The sequence below is a fragment of the Centropristis striata genome, chromosome 19, assembly GCF_030273125.1.
Source record: "Centropristis striata isolate RG_2023a ecotype Rhode Island chromosome 19, C.striata_1.0, whole genome shotgun sequence".
In the NCBI taxonomy this organism is placed as follows: domain Eukaryota; kingdom Metazoa; phylum Chordata; class Actinopteri; order Perciformes; family Serranidae; genus Centropristis; species Centropristis striata.
Window position 1 is genome coordinate 5,168,199 of NC_081535.1, and position 26,121 is coordinate 5,194,319.

General features: G+C 39.8%; 1 protein-coding gene across 1 annotated transcript in view; it reads left to right on the plus strand.

Moving 5' to 3' along the window:
* Positions 1-1,746: 1,746 nt before the first annotated feature.
* Positions 1,747-26,121, plus strand: part of cntfr (ciliary neurotrophic factor receptor) — a 421,815-nt gene continuing 397,440 nt past the window's right edge. The window contains exon 1 of the mRNA XM_059357864.1: positions 1,747-1,936. The gene's annotated coding sequence lies outside the window, so the exon portion shown is untranslated. The remainder of the gene's footprint in view (positions 1,937-26,121) is intronic.

Consider the following 26,121-nt stretch of genomic DNA (forward strand, 5'->3'; position numbering starts at 1 on the left):
GAGTGCAGATGACATGGCAGGATGTAATATACAGATATATTGCACATGATAATTAACATAATATAGTCGGTGGTGTTGAAAATTGTATTGCACATGATGATTAATATTAGTCAGAACAACGAGAAGCGACTCTGGAAGGCTGCTGCCCATTACGGCGCCAAAAGCATCAATTATTTAAAAAATCAGACCATTTCCTTTAAATGTGCCTACGACAGGTAGACAAGCTAGGCATGAGAGTGGTTAAAAAAAGAGTTTACAGGTGGAAAAAGCTCCAGTTAACCATGCAGCTCACACAGCCAGTTCACATTATACCACTGAGTCAAATAGCTTTGTATGGGCCGTGGCACACGCACGCCTCAGGCCTGGATGTGTCGACATTAGGAGGTGCCGTGTTAAACCGCCGTTGCGATCGGTGCTTGTAATCACAGTAAAAAGCCGGCCCTCTCGGGTATTATTGCGATAATAAATGACTTTCAGTAGCTATTCGTTTCAGTTCAAGGTTCTCAAGAGCAGCAATATGGTCGCCGAAAGTTCCTGAACATTAAATGATGAATGTGTCAGGAGCTGATCAGCTATCCATTGCCCCATGCAGACGGGACGCTGCAGCGGCTGCATTTGTTAGAAAGAATAATGATGCACGCCGGGGTGTTTTGTAGCCTTGGCGATCTATCGATGTATCTCTGAGAATATTCTCTCAAGAGACAATCTATCATTTTCTCAAGTCACATCGTGCGCCGGCTTTAAATATTTGACAATACACATGGCTTTTTATTCTATTAATTTATTTATTTTTGTGTGAAAAATGGATTTATTTGCAGCCACCAATATATATATATATAGTTCACCTGAAACACTTCATCTGTGGCGTTTTCCGTCGTTGTTTCTTAAGGTGTAATAGCTGTAATGCAATTGTATCGGCTCGGCAGCAGAAGGTCAACTTTAAAAGGTTTTCATTCCTGAAAAGGTCAGCGCTTCCAGGTGTGAAGCATCAACACAGCACAGATGGAAAAGTCAGAAGCAGTGAAAAAACATTTAATTGGATGAATTGTCTCTAATTGTGTTAGATTTATTTATTTATTGTTGTTGTTGTTGATGTGTGTTTACTGGGATTGCTCTTTAAGTTTGGCAACATTGTGTCAATGCACCGTGTTTGTGTGCACACCTTGCACACACGAGCTGCCATATTTCCTTCTTGACACGTTTGTCAATGTGTGTGTGCACGCTGCATTCGTGTGTGGAAAAAAACATTTAATTGGATGAATTGTCTCTAATTGTGTTAGATTTATTTATTTATTGTTGTTGTTGACGTGTGTTTACTGGGATTGCTCTTTAAGTTTGGCAACATTGTGTCAATGCACCGTGTTTGCGTGCACACCTTGCACACACGAGCTGCCATATTTCCTTCTTGACACGTTTGTCAATGTGTGTGTGCACGCTGCATTCGTGTGTGTGTGGGTGTTGCATATTATGTGTGTGGGCTGTTCCCTCCACTACCCTGAGCGGTGGCTAGGGGGTGCACTGTGGACACGGTGTGTGTATGGGCGAGAGAGAGAGGGAGAGAGAGAGAGAGAGAGAGAGAGAGAGAGAGAGAGAGTGTGTGTGTCTCAGTAATGTATTCCTGCCTGTGGCTGGGCTGGTCACATGGGGAGAGCAGCCTGTTTAAAACAGCCTCAGCTCGCTCACTCAGAGCAGTGCGAGACACAGAGACAGACGCACACGTTCTCTCTCTCTCCCTCTCTCTCTTTCACGCACACACACATACACACACGCGCGCATACTCATGCACGCAGACGGCAACTTTCCTCTATCGGACTGACACAGCACACACGCCGGGATAGACACACTCCCCCCTTGCTACAGTGGAGAAGAGGATAAGGAGTGACAGATCAGGATCACAAAAAAAAAAGAAATACAGGAAAAAAGAGGAGGTTTCCCAGTGAGTAGCCCATTTATTTATTTTTCTTATTTAGATTTTTTTGGACTTCTTTTTCTTCTTCTTCTTCTTCTTCTTCTTCGCCGCTGCTGCTGCTGTGTGACCGGGGGACCTGACAGGGGCCGAGAGAGGGAAAGAGAGTTGGATGGAAGGGAGGAAAGGTGACAGAAGAAGAGCGGAGATGTGGTGCTAGTGCAACGTCGGGATACCTCTCCATCAATCCGTCCCTCTGTCTGCGGGATCTAATGCTGTTAATTAGCAGCGTGCGCTTGGAATGAGAGGAATGCCATTTTGCGCGGAGCTGGAGTGGGGTTTGCTTCGGACTCTTGTGGCTTTCCTACGCCTGTGTGTGTGTGTGTGTGTGTGTGCATGTCCTCTGTGTCTTTTTGTGTTTTGTATGCCGGCTGCATTGTGGCGGTCAGCCGCACTGATGTTGAGCAGATTCCCTTAAGAGACGCACGCTGCTCTGGCTGTGATTAATAGAAACTCATTGATATGCAGATGGACGGGGATAGAAGACAGCACTCTGTTCCACGATATGAGTGATGTGTCGGGCGGAGGGTGGTGGTGGTGGAGGTGGAGGTGGGGGGAGAGGGGGACAGTCTCGCTGCCTCTCCTCTTCCTTATCTCTTCTGTCCAACTGTCTCTGTCCCTCTCTGTCTGTCCCACCGACTCTTTCATCCCTCCTTCTCTCCTGCTCGCTGATCTCTTTCTCTCACATCCTCTCTCACTTTCTGTCTTTTCATTAACTTTTCTCCCTGTCCTCAGCCCCTTTTTTAAAAATTTCTCTCCGTCTTCTAAGCTCTACATGCTCTTTTTTCCCTCCCATCCAACTCCTCGCTATCTCGCTTCCCCCCCCCACGCTGGTATACATAGTAGATTCCTCAGTTGCATAGAAAAGGGAGAGGATCGCAGAGTTGTGAGGAGGGGAGGGAGAGGGGAGAAGAAAGACAGAGGAATGAAGGAGAAAGTGGAAGGAGGGGAGGGTAAGGGGAGGGAGGGTTTGGGGGGGGGGCATTGAAAAGGCTGACACTGGCTAGGACAATTAGCCCGGGGAGTCCGTCCTGGGGTGCTATTCTGAGAGAGGCTTTGGCCCCTGGGCCCTGGGCGCTGGGTCACGGGATGCCTTGACCCCTCCAGTCGACAGCTAGGCATGGGAGCCATTATCACGGGCTGATTGATTAGCACTGAGCGGAAATCCCTTTTCTCTTCACTCCTTGGGAGAAAGAGACGGGAGCTTTTTGTCCTTTTGCTGCTGCTGGTTTGGTATCTGCCTGCCTCAATGTGGAAAGCTCTCTCTTTTTTTTTCTCCTGTTGTCAGTTATAGAGGTCTGGTCTCTATATATCTTCTCTCTCTCTCTGCTCTTTTCCTTTTCTTACCATGTTCCTCCTAGACAACATGTGCGTGTTGGAGTCGGCGCTATATCCATTGAGCTAACAAGACAGCCAAGTTGCCCTCTGAGAAAGATGCTGCAAAGATTTGTGATTTGTTGTGGGACTTCCCAATATTCAGACATCTGATCTGATTGTGTTTTTCACATTTCACTCACATCATTTCACTCTCAGCTGCCATGAGTTATGCACCTGCAGAGATTGTTAGCGGTGCACTTGAGAGGCTACCTGTAGGTTGCAGAGGAGAAAGAAAAAGAGAGGAAGCTAGGTGATAAAAAAAAGAGATGTGAAGAAAAATGTGATAAAAGACAAGAGCGGAGGGGGAACATATACTGTGGGACAGCTTGGGAAATTGAGTTCCTCTCTTCAAGCCAGTGTGTTTCCCTTTTATTGTGTCTCCATCTCCATCTCATTTCTCTGTTTTGATCTTGCCGGTGCCATCTCTCGCTAACTCTCGCTACTTTTGCTCTCCCTCGACACTCCCTCCCCACCTCCCCCCCCACCACCTCCCTTCCCTCAGACTGGGAGTTTAGCGGGGTGTTTAGCCCAGCTCACGGCTGATCAAAGCAGTGTGTGTCAGACTGGGCTTAGCCCAGGCACTCCTAATGGAGCACCGTTTTCATGCCTAGTTGGTGGTGGTGGAGCGGGAGGGAGAGATTGGCGGGGGAGAAGAAGTGGAGGGTGGTGGTGGGGGGGCGAGTAGAGGAGGAGAGGAGGAGGAGGAGGAGGAGGTGCACATAGAAAGACTGACCAAAAGAGTTAAAGGGAGGGAAAGACAGCCAGACAGACAGACAAACGGAGAAAGGGGTACAAATAAGAGCGACACAATAAAAAAAATAGGCAAAAGGGGAAATAGCGAAAGAGACAGACAGGCACATAGAGAGACAGGAGGACAGACAGAGAGCAGAGAGACGGGCAGTAAAAGCTCCTTTCTAGTGGAGGGACCTTGTACCAACAGGGCATACAGTTTAGGCCGGCACAGGATAGCTCACACACATGGTTTGGTTTTAGGTTGGAAGCAACACCAGACGGGAAGAGGCCTGTGTGTGTGTGTGTGAGAGAGAGGGAAACAGAGATAACATGAAAAAAAGACCTGTGTGTGTGTGTGTGTGTATTTGTGTGTGTGTGTGTGTGTGTGTGTGCCTGTGTGCATCATAAGCATCTGTGTGCCCGCCTGTGTGTACGCCCCTCATGCCAAACACCAGACACCAGGCATGCATGTAAACCTTTATATTGATTTTTAACAGGCTATAAAAAGCCGTCTAGACTAAGTGGACAACGACCCCGAAACTCCAAAGTTTTACCTCGTCTTTTTATTAAGACTTTCAAATTTCTCAGCAGAGAAAGGGGGGAAAAAAAAGTTTTTAAGATTTTAACCTTGGGATGTAAAAAGTCCTTAAATGAGAGAATGGTACTTACATCTCATTAAGGGGCCTGTGATGAGTGAGAAAGAGACAGTGGTGACATTTTAAAGTGCTTCTCAATGAACTGAGAGGTACAAATTGAGAAGCGATGTCAGGGTTGATTAACTGTCAGACTGCTGGAAAAGTACATGCATTTCTGTTTCAAATGAAACTGCTGCAGATACTTCTGAACCGCTCTTCTTCTTCTTCTTCTTCTTCTTCTTCTTCCCCCCTGTTATTCCTTTCCTTCCTTTACCTTTTCCCCTGAACTCTCTAATCCTTTACTGATTTCTCCATCTCCTCTCCTCCTTTCCAACTTTTCCCCCTTTGAGTTTCCCTCTTTATCCCCCAATATATCTTCTCCAATGCAATCACTCCTCCTCTCCTATCCCTCCCTTCTTCAGCCTCTTTCTCTGCTGCTGACTCCCCACCCTTCATCCTTCCCTTTTACTCTCAGGTCCACTCTGTCTTACCTTCTGTACACTCCCTTTTTATTTCCTCCTCCTCCTCCCTGCCTCTCCTCTCAATGCTGGTGTTTATGCTCCAGACAGAAGAAAGGTAAGGTAAAACTAGGATAATATTTCCCCTAACATACTTACTGCCTGGGTAAACATCCTCGGACAGATGTCCGAGCATGGGCCTGATCAGAGAGGGCGGGCGAGGGGGGGCGAGGGGGGGGGGGGGGGGTGCGGCGAATCTCACCGCTGTAACGTACACAAAGGCTACAAATTGGAAGCTGGTGTGGAGAGGTAGGGAGGTACGAGGAGAGTCGGGGACTTTTTTTCCGCCTTGAAGATTAAACAGTTTCTGGAGGGCAGAGGTAGGGTCGGGTTCTGAAGCATTTTTTATGAGCAAAGTGCAATGTGGGAAACAGTCAGGTCACGTTAGATTCTTACTTTTAGCTGGTTAGAGCTGCAACGATTAGTCGACTAAACAAGATGATGGACAGGACAGTAATTGCCAGATATTCTTTTTTTTTTATAGATGTGTATTTATTGAGTTTTAACAGTTTACAAAATTACATTTTAATGTAATTTTTATATTTTATTGTTACAGAAAACACACAAAATTACCCAAAAAAGAATCAAATTGACCACAAAATGATAAAAAAAGACACAAAATGACAAAAGAATTACATAAAATTAAGCAAAAAAGGACTCAAATTGACCAAAAATGACAAAAAATGATCACAAAAAGACACAAATTGACAAAAACGACACAAAATGACCAAAAACGACACAAAATGACCAAAAAAAGACACAAATTGGCCAAAAAAAGAAACAAAATGACCAAAAACGACACAAAATGACCAAAAAAAGACACAAATTGGCCAAAAAAAGAAACAAAATGACAAAAAAGACACAAAATGACCAAAAAAAAGACAGAAAATGACCATAAAAAGCAACAAAATGACCAAAAAAGTCGGGGACTTTTTTTCCGCCTTAAAGATTAAACATTTTCTGGAGGGCAGAGGTAGGGTCGGGTTCTGAAGCATTTTTTATGAGCAAAGTGCAGTGTCAGAAACAGTCAGGTAACGTTAGATTCTTACCTTTAGCTGGTTAGAGCTGCAACGATTAGTCGACGAAACAAGATGATGGACAGGAAAGCAATTGCCAAATATTCTTTTTTTTTATAGATGTGTATTTATTGAGTTTTAACAGTTTACAAAGTTACATTTTAATACATTTGACAAAGCATCAAAGTCAAACTATAAAGGAATCAACTCCCCCCAACCCCAAGGAAAAATAAATAGTTAATGAAAAGAAATGACAGAACTAATAATAAACCAAAAAAAGAGTGGGTAACGACATTACATATTCATACACAGCTAAGCATCACATGGTTTAGATATGAACCATTAGGGACATAGATAGATTTAGGTTTCCAGAGTTTCCTCAATTTCACAGTTCACACCGAGAATGCAAGAAAGGGATTCCAAATCTCTTTGAATTTGGCAGATTTCTTTTTCAATGTATATGTTTACTTTTCAAGGACAAGACAAGCTGATTCTTTGAGAAGGCCAAATATTCTGATAAAAGGTTAATTGTTATTTTTCATGCAAAATCTGCCAAAAAATTGTTTTTGCCTGTCAAATTTGGTGATTTTTTGCTTTTCTCTGTTGTATATCTTATTAAACTGAATATCTTTGTGATTTGGACTGACAAAACAAGACATTTAATTATCCCCTTTGACTTTGAGAAACTTGGATGGACCTATTAAATTATTTTCTGACACTTAATAGACGAGCCACTGTTGGAATGACAATCATCACTTAACCTGATTAACAATAGAAGGTTTGGTCTGTTATGTGGTTAGTGCCTCTCTCTCTCTCCCTCTCTATTTCTCTATCTCTCGCTCTCTATCTCTCTATCTCTCTCTCTCGCTCTCTCTCTCTCTCTCTCTCTATCTCTCTCACTCTCTATCTCTCTCTATCTCTCTCACTCTCTATCTCTCTCACTCTCTATCTCTCTCTTTCTCTATCTCTATATCTCTCTCTCTCGCTCTCTATCGTTCTCTCTATCCCTCTCTCTCGTTCTCTATCTCTCTCTCTCTCTATCTCTCGCTCTCTATCTATCTCTATCCCTCTCTCTCTCTATCTCTCTCTCTCGCTCTCTCTCTCTATTTCTCTCTCTCTCTCTCTTGCTCTCTATCTATCTCTCGCTCTCTATCTGTCTCTATCTCTCTCTCTATTTATCTCTCTCTCTCTCTCTCTCTATCTCTCGCTCTCTATCTCTCTCTCTCGTTCTCTATCTCTCTCGCTCTCTATCTCTCTCGCTCTCTCTCTCTCTCGCCCTCTATCTATCTCTATCTCTCTCTCTCTCTCTCTCGCTCTCTCTCGCTCTCTCTCTCTCGCTTTCTATCTATCTCTATCTCGCTCTCTCGCTTTCTCTCTCTCTCTCTCTCTCGCTCTCTATTTCTCTCTCTCTCTCTCTCTCTATATATATATATATATATATATATATATATATATATATTTTGATCGCTGTACTTGGCCAAAGATTGTTAGTTATCAACAGGACCACCACTCTTTAACACGGCTCTATAATCGTTAGTGGACAGTGTAGTTTAACGGTTGAGTCGGACCAACAGAGAGGCGATTCTTCTCTGGTGAAACGTCTAAACGATCACATCATGTCGGTGTCAGCCGCCTGTTAAACTTTCATTCATACAACAACGATTTATGCCCTGAACCGGGATCCCCTCCAGGTAGATCTATAAAGAGAGGTGTGAAAAACAGAGTCGGCTGTGTTCAGCGTGTCAGACATGTTTCATCAACATTTTATATCTCCTACTGCTCATGTAATTTTCAGGTTGCAGCATGCCTTAATGAAGGATTCAGATCTGATAAACTGACTCTAAATTTGGATTTGACAAAATGCTTCCGAAGCCTTATCTGAGAAGAGTGAGAGAGAGAGCAGTTAGAGCTACAACGATTAGTCGACTAAACAAGATGATGGACAGGAAAGTAATTGCCAAATATTCTGATAATAGGTTAATTGTGATAGTTATTTTTCATGCAAAATCTGCAAAAAACATTTTTTTCGTCTGTCAAATATGGTGATTTTCTGCTTTTCTCTCATATTAAAATGAATATCTTTGTGATTTGGACTGACAAAACAACACATTTAATTATGCCCTTTGACTTTGAGAAACTAGGATGGACCAATTTTACCATTTTATATCTCCTACTGCTCATGTAATTTTCAGGTTGCAGCATGCCTTAATGAAGGATTCAGATCTGATAAACTGTCTCAACTAAATTTGGATTTGACAAAATGCTTCCGAAGCCTTATCTGAGAAGAGTGTGAGAGGGAGCAGTTAGAGCTACGACGATTAGTCGACTAAACAAGATGATGGGCAGGAAAGTAATTGCCAAATATTCTGATAATAGATTAATTGTGATAGTTATTTTTCATGCAAAATCTGCAAAAAACATTTTTTTTGTCTGTCAAATACGGTGATTTTCTGCTTTTCTCTCATATTAAAGTGAATATCTTTGTGATTTGGAGTGACAAAACAAGACATTTAATTATCCACTTTGACTTTGAGAAACTAGCATGGACCAACATTTTATATCTCCTACTGCTCTTGTAATTTCCAGGTTGCAGCATGCCTTAACCCATTGACGCCTAAAACTGCCTGTAAAATCTCTGGGCGATTTTAAAATAAGCCCCTAAAACCTGAAGTTTTTCTGGAAATTCAACAGAAGTGTCAATGCTTCTACTAAATAATAGATTTTTCAGCCTCTGTAGCAGATAGAAATAAAATTCAACAAGTATTTGAGAGCTTAAACAAATACTACAAAACGACGTATCCGCTTTCCAGGCTTCAATGGGTTAATGAAGGATTCAGATCTGATAAAGTGACTCAACTAAATTTGGATTTGACAAAAATGCTTCCGAAGCCTTATCTGAGAAGAGTGTAAGAGAGAGCAGTTACAGCTACAACGATTAGTCGACTAAACAAGATGATGGACAGGAAACAAATTGCCAAATATTCTGATAATAGGTTAATTGTCATAGTTATTTTTCATGCAAAATCTGCAAAAAACATTTTTTTTGTCTGTCAAATACGGTGATTTTCTGCTTTTCTCTCATATTAAAGTGAATATCTTTGTGATTTGGAGTGACAAAACAACACATTTAATTATCCACTTTGACTTTGAGAAACTAGCATGGACCAACATTTTATATCTCCTACTGCTCATGTAATTTTCAGGTTGCAGCATGCCTTAATGAAGGATTCAGATCTGATAAACTGACTCAACTAAATTTGGATTTGACAAAAATGCTTCCGAAGCCTTATCTGAGAAGAGTGAGAGAGAGGAGGGAGAAGCTAGAAGGGTAAGGAATTGAAGAAATGAGTAGAGGATTTGAGTCAAGCGTATTTGTATGTACATGTACGCATCAGAGATACATTACATGCCTCTGTGAAACAAATACAGGCGAGGTCTTTGTACACCACGAGCCTCCAAACGGCAGCAAAGACATGAGAAAGCCAGAGCTTCTCTGTGGCAACGCACAGCTCCCACGCTTCCTCCATCTCTCTCTCTCTCTCTCTCTCTCTCTCTTTAGTTAGATATGCCACTTGCTGTGTGCTTTTATCTAAATGCACCTAAGGATGTGAAAACATGACAAGATTTTGTTGAGATTTGGCCCCAATTAGGCCGCCTCACATGCATTTCAGAGATCCACATTTTACCACGGTTTCCTCTCTGCACCCCGAGTTGGAAGATCTGGCTCGGAGGGGGACTCGCTGTGTAATTATTTCGGTAATCCGAAAGAACTCTCGTGCTTTCTTTGTACATTTTTAATGCGGAGAGGACACGCAGATATTAAAGCGCTCCCTCTAATGCCATAACTCATAACCCTGCCTCTTACTGTGCGACAGGACCTTACATTTTGAGAAAGTTGTGCATGTTAAAGAAAGTCTCAGCTGTCTGAAGCTCTGAGCCTCTCTGCCCATGCAGATATTTTTCCTAACTTGTGTATTTGTGCAGCTTCTTTATGCTGCGTTTTTTGTTCTATTTGTCGGTTTCTCTGCTGTCAGTCTGTCAATGTGTGCTTGTGGGCCAGTGTGCGTGTCAACTTGTGTGTATATCTGCTCGCCTCTGCTGCAGTTTCATCCTTAGACAGCTCTCCGTTCAGCCCCTGTAGCGCTCTTGCAGCCCAGGCAATAGAAGACTGACTCCTCTAACTTTCTGATCAAAGCAAAAGAGGGATGAAAGGAGGAAAATGGATAAACTCTTTTATGAATATGCATCACTTACCGCCTCCACCAAGACTTTAACTAGCCTCCACTCCTCTGCACCAGTAGTTCTCAACCTTTTTGAGTCGCAACCCCCAATTTAACATGCATGTTGTCCCCGACCCCCGCTCACTGAACACAATCTCACACGCACAGTTCAGATCAGACGAACTCAGTCGATATGACGAATTTTGGACAAACAATGAAGCAGACAACAACTAAAACATCTCTCTGTCTGTGCATTTATATATATTTTTTTTATATTTTATTGTTACAAAAAAGACACAAAATTACCCAAAAAAGAATCAAATTGTCCACAAAATGATCAAAAAAAGACACAAAATTACAAAAAGGACACAAAATGACAAAAAAAAAAGACACAAAACAGCCCAAAAAAAGAAACACAATGACAAAAAAGACACAAAATGACCAAAAAAAGACACAAAATGACCAAAAAAAGATACAAAATGACCAAAAAAGACACAAAATTACCAAAAAAAGACTCAAAATTACCAAAAAACACACAAAATGTCTAAAAAACACACACAAAATGACCAAAAAGACTAAAACACTCTAACACACTGGAGACAGAGCTGACTTCCAAAATCATTTGGCGACCCCCAGAAATCATCTCGCGACCCCAATTCGGGGTCAGGACCCCAAGGTTGAGAATAGCTGCTCTACACTTATGCACATTCACACACACACAGAAGCTGCCTCCTCCAGTAGGGGGCGAACCTCCTAAGTGTGTACACAAAAAATAATACTGCATATTACTTAATTCAATCAGTGCAACATTTTTACACACACATATTGAGTTGATTTGAAAGCTCTCAAATCGGTTAAAAAAAACATGAGTAATGAGTAAATTTAACTGATATTTTCAAGTACGTCTGAATGAATTGACTTGGCTCAATTACCACATAAATTGAGTAAATGTAACTGAAATATTATGTTAACCATATGGAAAACTGAGTAGAAATCACTAAAGAAACTGAATAAATATAATTGAAAACATTTGTAGGATATAACTGCAAATTTGCTAATGATTTACTTAAAAAAATGTGTTGTACTAACACTTATTGTACACTTATTATTACAAATATTTAAACTATTTAATCTGTGAGTCAAATATTAATTGATTTTGAAGAAGTAAACTTAATTTATATGTGGATATTATACACAAAGATTCCTGTTAATTAGTTCTACTAATGAATTTTGATGTAGTCAACTCAAATACTCATCATGATGATATTCAGCATTTTTATTTAGTATGCATACCTTTATATTACTGTCACATTTACAGGCTCCTTGAATCATTTCTTAGAGTGTATTCTGCTTCTAAGCAAGTGTATTTCCCCGACAAACTCATGTGCATCTGAAATATTAACATCCTCTCTGACATACTACATGCTACCTGACAGCAGCACACTTTAATAACTATTTGCCAGAAACATGCACCCACTTATTTTTGCATTCTGGCACACAAAGTGCTCGCATTCAACATAGTATAAAAATAATTTCCTTTGAGACACACACAGACACACACACACACTGTATGTGTAAGTGCATCTGGAGGATAAGCAGAGCAGAGTAATGTGCCTCCAGGCTACAGTGCAATATAGTACAGTATGTATGCAGCGCAGGGCTACATGATCAAACTTGTGAGAACATCATTAGTCATTTCGTGGCGAAGGAGATGTGAGATGTGAATTCCCACATTCATCCATTCATGCATCTGTCTATAGTGGGTTTGTTTACTGCTCAGTATTACAGAATATCTTGTTATGTTTCCATTAGAGACATACAAGACACGTTTCTTGCTCAATGCATATTGAAAACAATGGGAAGTGAACTCGCTCACCATGTGTAGTTGTGCTGCATTCATGGCATGTAGGCAGAATAGGAAGATTGAGAAAATGCACAATATCACAATGTATCACATTCACACTTTTCTATTCCAAGAGATTTTTTGCAAGATTCTGGTGCTAGACTGCTATTTCTGATAAATGGAAATGAATCCTAAACAGACAAGTGATAAAAAATAAATATATTGGCTGAATTCAGTCAATCAGTGTTATTATGTCACATTATATTTGAAGAATTATAATAAGGCAGATAGCCAGTTTGTTTTTCTTCACTGTGGCTGTGTCTCTTTTTTTTCACAGACAGGCATGAGACAGAGCAGTGTGTTCTCACTATATGTTTTCTTGTTTAGGCTAGATAAACAACACACACACACACACACATTGTGTATCACAACCTTTGAATGAGACTTTAACAGCAGTTAGCCTGTCCATGTCATAGGTAACCTGGCCAATAGGATTCGGTTTGCGTTAGGGTTGTCACAATACTAAAATTTTCAACTCGATACTCAATACCATTTTCGATACCACAAGGACAAAAAGAGAGACCCAAAAATTTTACAGAAATATTTTTATTAACAAGGAAAATGCAACATGTAAAAATTAACAGAACCACAGGTAAAATATTTATAATAAAAAAACAGTTGTGCAAAAAGAAACTGCAACTATGATAACAAGCTTCAGGTCTGAGGTAGTGCAAAAAAATAATAAATACAATAACAATTACAGCAATATTTTGAGGCTGTATGGTTTAGCTGCTTAATAAGTTGTTGGATCGATACTTTTGAAAATGAGTATTGTAATCAGATACAACATTTTAGTATCGATACTTTTTTGAGTATCGATACTTTTGACAACCCTAGTTTGTGTGTAAATCCAAATGTGAATTATGACAGAAATCAGGGCTCGTTCTGACTGGGATTTATTCATTATTTATTAATTACTTTATTAATCCCACAATGGGGAAATTCAACCTCTGCATTTAACCCATCCTTTTTTACACACAAGTGAACACACCATGCAAAGAGTAGGCAGCATATTATTGCGCCCGGGGGTTAGGTGCCTTGCTCAAGGGCACTTCAGTCGTTGACCTGTAGGGTAGGCGTAATAAGCTATGCTTCAGCCTACGCCTTTTCTGTCCAAATGTCTATTATTAATTTTCTCTCTCTGTTTACTTATTGTTTACTTTGATCAATGTTTTTTTTCTGGTTTGTTACTTCTGTTTTAATGACATGTATTGACCGAAATAAACGGAGTCAGTACTGGGATTCAAACCGGTGACTCTCCAGTTACAAGCCCGATTCCTAACCTCTAGGCCATGGACTGAGTCCAGCGCTGTATATCTCTACCTGTGACATACCATTTCACAACATTTACTAGAATGGCCATATGTGTCACTTTTACAGTGACAAACTTATTCTGGTATTCAGGTAGAAGAATGTGTTGGGAAAAACTACAACAACTTACATTTATGTAAAGGTCTCTCAGCTTCATACATTCATGTAAAAAAAAAAAATTAGACTATTAGAATGTGTTTTGTCTTGGGCTATTTAGCCGACAAACCCACTTATCTCAGGTGCCAGAAGTGAAGTAGTTATGATGGTGACATAACTACAGGAAGTTACATAATTATGTAAAAACATGATGCAAGTGGCACTGTTTAGGATCGCCTCGGCCACCAGTGTGAATGTGTGTGTGAACAGGTGAATGAGCCCAGTCTGTAGTGTTAATCGCTTTGGTTAAAAGTGTAATATAAGTGCAGTCCATTTACCATTCAGGTTAAAACTTAGTTAAAACTGTGATGCACAGTCCTCCCCTTGTATTCTAGTCTCTCCTGACTTCATCTGATTTCACACCTCTCCTTCCATTTGTATTCAGAACAATGACCATTGTCACGTCTGCAAGCATGGCCTTGACTCCAAACCTGTCCGACATGTTCCCTTTCATTTGCTCCAATCTCTGCAGCCCTTTTTCTCCCCTGACCTCAATCACACACATGGACATAATGGCGTTAGTCCTCTCTGTGCTCCTCCTCTCTGTGTTTTGTGCCCATGCTTTCCTCCGGTCTCCTCTTACTACCCACTGATCACAGTCATGTCTGTTGATAGTCTTTTCTAACCTCTAATTTTCTCCCCTCGCCTCCACACCTCCTCCCATCGCTTCTAGTCCTCTTCCCCCATATTTTACCGCAATCACGTTTCCAGTTAGCTTCCACCGGCTCTATTCGCTCCTCTCATTGCCAACTTTCTCCTAGTCCCAATCACGCCTGATGGTATCTTTCAGTAAAACTGTTCCGTAATTGAATCTCCTGTGTTCTTCTACTTTCCTTGCACCTCTCCTCTGACCACAATCACTTTTGTTGTTAGCCTCCTCCTAACCTCTCAAGTCTCCTTCACAGCCTTCTTGTCTCTTTTAATCCTGCCCTCAACAAGTCCCGTATGTTGTTAGCTATACCTAGCCTCTCCTCTGTCCTGTCAGCTCTTCACTGCTTCTTGTATTCTCCTATTCTGCCTCAGGTGGAAGCATTCTTGCCTGTTGTTAGATTCAACTTTTCCTGTCACTTCTCCTGACCTCTGAGTCTCTTTTCTCCCTGGTGAAGGACCATTGGTCTTGTCTGCTGTTAGCGACACCCGACCTCTACTTGTCTCACTTCTGAAGTTGCCAGCTTTTCTCTCAAGTGCTGCAACACTCCCTGACATTCGCACGTCTTCTCTCTCCTCACTCGCCATCTTATCTTGCAATGCAGAAAACAGCAAACATTTCACAGCATGCACGGTTAAAAGGGGTACTTTTGCATTTAGGACTTCACTTTTTTTTTTTATTTTTTTATGATTCAACTTTTATTGAGTTTTTACAATTTTTTTACAAGACCACACTAACAACCAATTAAGAAAATGAAAAGGGGCACAATTGAGATACACAATCTTATGATAATAAAACATAAATAAATAAAACAATAAAAAAAAATAAAAAGAAGTACATAAAAAGTCCAAGACAGGTACAATTAATCCATGCTCAATATGTTAATTCACTGTCTAAAAAATAGTCTTCCAGTAAACATTTCCCTGTAATGAACCCAGTCTGCCTCCACCGACTTCACATTTTTTTTTTTATGATTCAACTTTTATTGAGTTTTTACAATTTTTTACAAGACGACACTAACAACCAATTAAGAAAAGGAAAAAATAAGGAAAAAAGGGGCAAAATTAAGATACACAATCTTATGATAATAAAGCATAAATAAAAATAAATGAATAAAACAATAAAATAAGTACATAAGAAGTCCAAGACCGGTACAATTAATCCATGCTCGATATGTTAATTCACTGTCTACAAATGGTCTTCCAGTAAACATTTCCCTGTAATGAACCCAGTCTGCCTCCACCGACTTCACATTTTTTTAAGTTCACTCTGTGTTGCCAGTACTGAAAAAACATCACTGTCTACACTGGTAGTGATAGATTTATTGTTAGTTAGGGAAGTGCAGCATGATCAGCAATAGCTGGTATGGATTACTGCACAGTGATTGGACTGTCACCTTCATAACTTCAATAGCAGAAAATACAAGGAAAAAATAGATGGAGAAACTCCTAAAAACCACAACAAAGAGCTGCAGTCTTTTTAACAAATGCGGAACTTTTTTTCTTCTTCTTTAAAAGCACGTTAAGGATCAAAGAGTATCACTCCACTGACATTAAATGATTAATGTATAGATCAAACTATATGTTACCTATTTGCAGTCATACTGTGCAGTCTTGCATTTCTTCAAAGCACCAGATGATAGCAGGAATATTTGATCTGAGTAAAGACTCAAACCACATTACAGTCCATTCATACAGATGAGCAGCTGAGTGGGGAAAAGTCAAGAGCTATTGGCAATTTCTAACCACTACGATAACAGCTATGTGTTGAGAAAAGAACGAGAGAGAAAAAAAATCAGCTGTATAAGTCTTATTTGAACTGAGCCCCTGTAATTATGATGGGTGGAAAGGTGTAAGTGAGGTGACGCAAAATAAAGACTATAGGTCCATTTAACTATCATACAACGTAACAACGTCCCAACATCTTTTCTTATACATAACCAACTAGTTTTGTTGCCTTAATATAACTAAAAGTAGCTCCATTTTAAACCGGTCACGTAACCACAAGGGTCATGTTTAAAACCATTTCACAACATTTACTAGAACGGTCATATATGTCATTTTTAGAGTAACAAACTTATTCTGGTTTTCAGGTAGAAGAATGTGTTGGGAAAAACTACAAAAACTTACATTTATGTAAAGGTCTCTCAGCTTCATACATTCATGGAAAAAAAAAATTAGACCACTCTTCTTCAATTTATTGTTCATTTTAATGCCTGGTACAACTAAAGGTACATTTGTTTGGACAAATATAATGATAACAACAAAAATAGCTCATAAGAGTTCAATTTAAGAGCTGATATCTAGACATTTTCCATATAAAAGCGCAATCAATCAATCAATCAATCAATCAATCAATCAATCAATCAATCAAACTTTATTTATATAGCACTTATCATACATATAAATTCAACTCAAAGTGCTTTACAAAAGCCATTTTACTTGACTAGTTGGTAAAATGGTAAATAGACTGCACTTACATAGTGCTTTTATTCAAAGCGCTTTACCCTACAGACTGCACTCATTCACCCATTCACCCACACATTCATGCTGGTGGCGGAGGCTACCCTAAACGGTGCCACCTGCCACCATTGGGAATTCATTAATTCACAGATGAACGCAGCATCGGGAGCAACTTGGGATTCAGTATCTCCCCCAATTATACTTCGACATGTAGGCTGCCACGGTCAGGGATCGAACCACCAACCTTCCAATCAGTTGGTGACCACTCTACCAATATGTTGCACTGCAGTAATGATCAAAAATACATTGATTTAGCTGATTTCACACAGATGAAATGGCAGGCAATGGCAAAAATAAACGTTCTCGGGACACAAATGCAGTCCGTGGTGCCATGTCTGGGCTGATGGGCGATCATCCATCGATAATGGCCGACAGTCATCGATCACTGAGCCCAATTTTATGATTTAAAAGCCCCCTGTCTCAATTCTCAGTCCTGGTCCTCCATTATAGTCCTGAGAATTGTGCGACTATAATGCATAATGTCTGATGATTGATTAACGCGTATCTTTTAAGACGGGCTCTCGTATCTGCCCAGGTGGCTGCAAACTGAAAAACCTAGCATTGCCAAAACCTCTGAGCACCGTCAGCACCGGAAAAGGTGAAAACTGTCATTATGGGATGAGAGAAAAAAAAAAGTCTTCAGCGCTATTAAGCCCCTGATGTGGCGACAGTATCATTGCAAATTAGGGAGCAAAGTTATCAGAAGGAGAAGTCCGTTTATAGATGTCCAATGGTTTATCCCAACAGTTTACATCTGATGAGTCAGTCTAATATAAGGTATAAAAGAAATAAACAACAAGAATATCATTGCAAGTCACACTGTTTCACTGTGGGCATCGTCATAATTTAGTTCTGTAGACATTGCCCAAGCCGAGCTGCTACAATTTGGAAAATACCGCACCAAAATAACCTGAGAACATTAGTAAATTGGATTTTTGTTTTTGCCCTCGCAGCTACTGTGTTTCCAGTTGCTGCATATCATATTCAGGTCTTCTCTCAGAGTACATCAGCAGTGGGATGCTGAAACACAGCCACTCTCATTTATTTTCATGTTTACTTCTTCTTCTCCTCGCTTTTTTTTAAAAACTCAAATTGAGACCTGACATCCCCACCAGTGTGTTGAAAATGTTCTGGGATCGAGCCACATTATTAATAATGCAAGACGTTAAAAATGAATGAATTTTCCATCTATATAAATCAACGATAGGGCTCCCGCTTTATGATAATGACAAGCAGATACATCTATACTTTTTTGGGGGGATATTTTAGGTATATTTATTTATCTCAGCTTTGAAATATATATATAGGCTGTGGAAAGGCTGAGGGCTCTGCCTCTGGCACTGCTCGCTCTAGGTGTGTGTGCAACTTTATGTCAGTCCAATGTAGGGCTGGGCGATATGGCCCTAAAAGAATATCACGATATTGAAGGCTATTTTTGCGATAACGATATTCTTGACGATATTAGGAAATATTTAAAAAGATATAGAAAACTTTTTTTTTTTAGTCTGTATAAATAATTAAAAATCTTAAATGTAGTTTGAAGTGCAAATCTCAACAGTTGCCAAATACAAAAAAATGTTACTCTTGAGTATGAGCAAATAATAAAAATAACCATTTAGGGGTTCCGGGGGCATATTTTAATGACATTTTGTAAAGGAGAATAAAGGTTCTTGTATGTTTTATTTAAGGCATCTTATTTTGACAGTCTTCTTGTAAATTCTGTGGTGTACTCTCTTAACACACCGTGCTCTTATTTTGAAAGCTGCATGTGTTTAGTGACAGGGAGTAAGTAGCTTTTTGTGATTAAAACAACTTTAACCACTACATCAAGAAGTAGGAACGTTGCCAATATCATGATATGCATTTCTTTTAACCATAAAAAGAAATATACCGATATTATCATGAACGATACAATATGGCACACCCCTAGTCCAATGTCTTTTCCCCAAGTGTGTGAAGTTGCTGCCTGTACATGTGTGTTACCGCTTGTGTCCATCTCTTTCCATATCCGTCCATATATTTGCTTTTTGATGTGTATATAAGCTTGCCTTTATGCACAAGTGTGTGTGCGTGAGAGAGTGAGTGCTTCTCTCAGAGCCGGGGGCTTTTAATCTATTAAAGCCTGATCCTTAAACACTAATCAATGCACCCTTTTATATTTCCATTACAGTGCAGAGGGAAAGGGATAAATAAAGCATGACAGGGGAGCTCAGTAGTGGCCACATAACATTGGAAAATCCCAACGGTTGTTGAGATGCACAGGAAACGGCTCGACTTGTGTTTGTCGAAAACAGGTTGCAGGGCTGTTGTGGTAAATTTTATTCAAATTCAGTTGATGCTAGATTTAGTAGCAACATAATGAAGGTATAGTGGTGGTGTGGTGCACTGTAAAAAATGTCTGTAGATTTTACGGTGAAAAATTGCTAAACCGTGACAGTAAAAGACCGTAAAATGATAAATGGGTTAATTCAGTTTCAGTAACAATGAAACATCGTAAATGTATATATCAGCCAAAACAGTTTTTTTTACATAAAAAAAAAAAATACAGTACTCCACTGTAAAATACACTGGCACCATGTTTGTCGTGCAAAACATATGCTGTAATATATATACAAGCCGTCATTTTTGCATTTATTTTTGGTAAAAAATACTTTTTTTCACTGTTAAATGTACTAAACACCATATCTCCAACAGAAATATACTGTAATATTTAATGGTAAAATCTGGCATTTATAAAGTATTTCTTGTCAATTATATGGCAGAGCAACATTTCTTTTGATGGAAAAACTTTTTATTTTTACGCTTAAATATGGACTAAAATGGCAATCTTAAACGGGAAATCAACAGTGCTAATCCAATTTTACCGTAATATTACAAAAAGTTGCACCGTATTTATTACGGTAAAGTTCTGGCAACCACAGCTGCCGTTTTTTTTACCTTAAAAACAACAGGTTTGTTTTTACAGTGTGGTTAGCGCTGTGTCCTCAAAGCAAGGAGGTTCTGGTGGCTCCGGTTTCAACAGTCCAAAGATAGGCAGGTTAGGTCAGTTGGCAGCTCTGTGGCCCGTAGGTGTCAATGAGAGAGTAAATGGTTTCCTGTCCTTAAGTGTCAGCCCTGTGATTGACTGGCAACCTGTCCAGGGTGTTCCTTCACCTCTCAGCCAAGCATCCGTAGCTATACCTGCTGATGATTTTTTAATCTCAAGGATTCAGGGATCAATCAATTACACTGTAACGAATTTCACTCAAAAATAACAGTAAAATACTGTAAAATACCTTGATTGTTTGCTTTGATTCTTCCTGTAAGTCGCTTTGGATAAAAGCGTCTGCTAAATGACTAAATGTAAATGTAAAATACTGGCAGCAGGGACGCCAGTATTTTACTATTATTTTACAGTCCACATACTGTCATTTATTAAACAGTATATTACCATATTTTGGCTTACAGCACATCATCGTAGGATAATGGTGTGTGTTATTTTACAGCAATTCATTACAAATAGTGTTTAATGCTTTTAATTTATAGTTTTAGACCAATATAGTATACTTTTATTGTTAATTGACCGATTCAACTGCTAATTTACATGTTTAGGGATGAATATTTAACAGTATTTTACAATTATTATAAAAAACAGTAGTATACTGTTGTAAATAGTGTGTTGAGAAACGTTCAGAATGTGTGTAGCACAAAAACTAAAAGTAGTTTTCCCAAATGTAGTGCTTGCAAAACACTTTATTTGCAGGTAGAAGTGAAGGTAAGCACTGAAATGCCCATTTAAAGTTTTACATCAAAGCTTTATTGAAGCAATGTCACTGCTCTTAGAAATGAGTTTGGTTTGTACAATATAGAAACAATGGCTGATTCGACAGAAATAAGATCCAAGGTTCGATAACTAGTAAACAGACTGACGAGCATTTGTTTGATTAAAATGCAATAAAGACATTAAAGACCTTCTTATTCCTCAGAAAGCTTAAAGAATGCGACAAAAGCTCTGCATAAAATGTGTCCTCTAACTAGGGCCATCTCATTTGTGTCCCCACAATTAAAAGCACGATGATGCACGAGGAGGTGCACACTTGACACCTCCTCGTCTCATTTGCACAGATAATTGCCTGTGCATGCATCAGGATCCGTGCTTTTTGTGGAGCATGCCCTATTAGCAGCCTTATGTCACAGTCCTCCCACCCTTTCTTTTTCTCCTTTAAACGTAGAACTCCTTGCTCGGGGTATTGCATCACATATCCCCTTTAGACCGCGTTTAACTGGTGATATATGCACTGTAGCATTCAGCTGTCAGGAGAGAACACGTTTAAAGTTATGCCGCCAACAATATGCGCTCCCGTTTTAAGGATGATTTACAACAAATCACTGCAGTGCAACAGGAAGCCCCACTTGCCCCCCCACCCCCACCCCAACTCCATCCCTTTTTCCCATTTAAACCAACTAAACTGACAGTATTTGCTTCTTCTCAGAGCACACTTTATTAGCTATGTCTGCTTGTGTACATGTCCCTCAACCCCAATTAATTTAGTACACTTAAGTGGCAGATTTGCATTAGACTGCGCTAGCCTTTGGAGTTCTTTATTAGTGTTGTCTGGGTAACCCGCACCCCCTACCCCCCTACCCCCTCCTATGCCCTGCAGCCCCACCCATCCACACATTTATTTCACCACACTTAGCCAACAGTATTTTTCTCCGCCGGAGTGTACGTGTGTGTTTTTTTTCCCGCTCCACTGTGGTAGTTTATTAGCGATGTCTCCTTTGATAGTTAGTGTGCACGCTTGATTATGGCTGAAAGGGAGTGGGCCGGGCGCTGGGCCGGAGGAAGTCTGCCTAATGATATTAACAACATCCTTTATTGGGTAGCTACTGCAGGGAGAGGGAGGGAGCGGAGCAAAGAGAAGGGAGGGAGGGGGAGCGGAGTGAAAGAGCGGGGAGTTAGAAAGGAAAAGGGAAACGGGGGAGTGAAAATTTTGGGTGAATCAAAGAGACAGTGTGTGGAGGGCAGGGGGGGTTACCTCGTCAGGGGATTAAGCCAGACGAAAAATAAGGAAAAAGTCGATAGACGGGAGGCCGAGAGAAAATAAACAGAACAGAATTATGAGGGAGGGATAATCTCCACACAAATGGCCCCTGACCCAATATATATTCTCACTCCATCTTAATATATTTTACAGAACTGTTAGTCCCTATGTGCCCCTCTAATAGAAAGTTTGCAGTCATATCACAAATCGCCTAGCAACCCTCCATCATGGAGGTCCGCTGGGGGATGAGCTGTGTGTAAATAATGGCTAAGTGTCTAACAGCTGGGTAGGAGATACCTGGGGAAAAGATTGTTGTGATGCTGATTTAAGTTTAGTAATGCTTATACGTAACACTGATGCTAAGCTCAGCCGGCTCTGTGATAAGATAACAACTCAGACACACCACTAAAAGGCTTATGATCTCAACTACTAGAACTATATTTGGTTACTTCAGTGAATATCTAAATGAGGTCCCCATGTCTCTCTGTTTGGTCGTAGAACCACATGGATTTCTTCCAGCTAATCAGCAAAGATCAGGCTACATCACAGACAATGACAACATGACATCTGACCAATCAGTATGATAATAATATAATATTATTAACCTTATTGACCTTGACCTCCAATGTAAAAAAAGAAAAAATTTAGAAAAAAAATCTGCAAGAAACAGTCGTACAAACAGAGTTATTCTTCAGTGACTATTGACTATTGGCATATTAGGGCCAAGTATGAATAAAAATAAAAATACAAACCCAAAAGGGGAGGAGGAAGAGGAGTAGGAGGTAACATTTCGAGAAAAAAGTAGCAAATTTACTAGATTAAAGTGGCAAATCTACAAGAAAAAAAGTCGTGGATTTAAGGGATTTAAAGTGGCAAATATGTGCTAAAAAAGTTGCAGATTTACGAGAAAAAAGTGAAAAAAACAACAACTTTTTTCTCGCAGATTTACCACTTTAAATCTCATAAATCTAGGCATTTTTCTCTCGTAGATTTGCCACTTTAATCTCGTAAACTTTTTTCTCACAATATTACCCCCCTCCCCCGGGTCTGTTTTTTTTTTTTTTTTTTTTTTTTTTTTTACACATTCTGGCTGTATGTAATATCCTCCAATATTCTCTAGGGTTGAAATTTGTAATTTGCAAGTATTTCAATGAGTGCTCTATTAAGGGTTAATAAAGAAGATTCGATATATATGCCTATGGCTTACATTTTTTCCCCAGGTGTTATAGCAGGGCATAACTTAAACATATGGCCTTTACACAAGGTTGATGATGTAAGGACACACAGATGAATGAGAGCTAGAGGTGGACTGATTGAATACACTGAATACAAGTTATTTTCAGTGACAAGCACAATGTCTGAACCTCATGTACATCTGCAGGATTGACCTTGATCAAATGTAACTACATGAATTGCCCTTTTCATGTACTTTTCAGTAGAGCTTGGCCTCTCTTTCTGTGTCTAAAAAAAAATTATAAGACCATTGTTTTCTTCAATTTCCTGTTCATTTTAATGCCTGGTACAACTAAAGGTACATTTGTTGGCTAGATACCAGCTCTTAAATTAAACTATTATGAGCTACCTTGGTTGTTATCATTATATTTGTCCAAGCAAATGCACTTTTAGTTGTACCAGGCATTAAAATGAACAAGAAACGGAAGAAAACAAAGGTGGTCTAATATTTTTTTTCCAACATGCACATGCATTAAACCCTCTGAAGTAGTTTCAGGGCCTTGTTTCCCCTCTTTTTATATTTTAGTCATGTGGCAGTTACAATCACATAAATCATAAGTATGTAAGTTGATTTTTGATTTTTCTCGTAATGCGTACCATAGAGCAGTGATTCCCAACAGGGGGTGCCCGACCCCCCCAGGGGGGCGCCAAAGATCCACGGGATGTAATAAATCTAATGTGTTAAATATAGAAGACTCAGTATTTAATTCATTAGTGGGACACAAACAACTAAATAAGGACTACATTAAACATTTATTCATTCATTTAAATAGAAAAATCACTATAGAAAAGTTTAAAAATAAAGGCCATATCGCAAGAATAAGGACATGTGTAACATCCCTCCTGCAGTACACACAGGTAATCTCACCTAGCGGTAACCTCACCTAACGGTAACCTCTCCTAGCGGAAACCTCACCTGGCGGTAACCTCACCTGGCGGTAACCTCACCTAGCGGTAACCTCACGTAGCGGTAGCCTCACCTAATGGTAACCTCACCTGGCGGTAACCTCACCTGGCGGTAACCTCACCTAGCGGTAACCTCACCTAATGGTAACCTCACCTAGCGGTAACCTCACCTAGCGGTAACCTCACCTAATGGTAACCTCACCTGACGGTAACCTCACCTGGCGGTAACCTCACCTGGCGGTAACCTCAACTAGCGGTAACCTCACCTAGCAACAGAAACACAGAGCTAATCGAAAAATGGCGAATCGTCAGGGACACAAAATTGCTAAATATCTCAAAAAGAAAAAGAGAGGGTACCATGGAAGTCACATTGAGTTCAGATTCATAGAAGCAATGGACAATGGGGGGGTCGCCAAAGTTTACAATGGTAAAAATGTGGGTCCATCAAGAAAAAGGTTAGGATCCACTGACATAGAGGGTTAAAAAAGCAACAACAACAACAACAAAAACAAAGCACTCTTTTTGGTATAGTATCTGCCTCAAAAGTCCCACAGCTGGCTGAAGTTTCCAGTAAAAATACAAAATTCAAACATGGGAGGCCAGAAAGTCAGGGCAGATAGAACATCATAACATAACCTTGTCAACTGACTAGAGCAACAGAATCATAACATAACCTTGTCAACTGAGTAGAATAGTTGCTGAGTAGCAACTATGAGTTGATGCTGTCAGGGAATATGAGGTTGGTAGTTGTGGATTTTCACAATAAGGACGGTTTTTCTGGAAGCAGATCAATATAACATTGCTCATTTCTGAAAATAAGCTTTAAATATGTATTTAGCATCATCTGTATTGTCTCGGTATTATTCACAGTCATCAATTCTGTCAGTTTGTAGTTATATGTGTTGCATTATGGTTATGTAGATATAAGCACATTATTCTTTTACTCCTAATGTATTCAACCCAGTACAAAAGGGAGTCAAGATGAAAAGAGAGGCATCATCTACACGGGGTCGGTGGTGTCACTTCCCAACACACACTCACACATGTACACGCTAGATCCAATGCAGAGCACAAAAGAATGGGAGTGAATGGAGGGGGATTATTTATATAACCGGTTTATGTTCCTTTGTGTGGTTGAAAGACATAAACAGACACACCAAATGAGATGAGGTATCTTCTATAAACTGGTATTGTACGATAGAGAGGGTAAAAACACACACACACACCCACACACACTTGCAGAGGAACGCACATTATTTCTGTATGGAAATTTGTTGAAAACACAGAATCAAGCTGTTATCACTCTGTATTTTAAGATGTGAGAGTGAGCAGGGACAAATTCAGAAGTTTTTTTTTTCCAGAAGCACTTTTTAGATTACATTCCTCAAAAAGACACACACATTTGAGAGGTACCATGAGTCTCAAGGGATAATACTTTACTTTAACCCATTAAGGCCTAAAACGCCTGTAAAAAATGCCTGTAAAACCTCTGGGTGATTTTAAAATAAGCCCCTAAAACCTGAAGTTTTTCTGGAAATTCAACAGAAGTGTCAACGCCTACTGAATAATAGAAATGAAATTAAAAAAGTATTTCAGAGCTTATACCTGTGGCTTTCACGAGAAGTGAACCTTCAATAAAGTTTTTTTTTAAAAATCAATGTGTTGCATTGCAACACTCCCACGTGTATTCTGATGCATTTCATTGGCCAAGAGACCGAAAACAGGTGGAAAAAGCTACAAACACTACAAAAGGACGTATCCACTTTCCTGGCTTTAATGGTAGAATAACGCAACAGCGTCCCTGGTTTTAATGGTAGAAATGCGGTAATGCTTTCCCAGCTTAAATAGGTTAAGGTCAAATTAAATTGATTTTATTCTGCTGTCAGTTTAGAAACAAAAGTCAACAAAACAGAGAGAGTACAGCTTTGTAGATAGAGGGCAAAGTTATCCTTC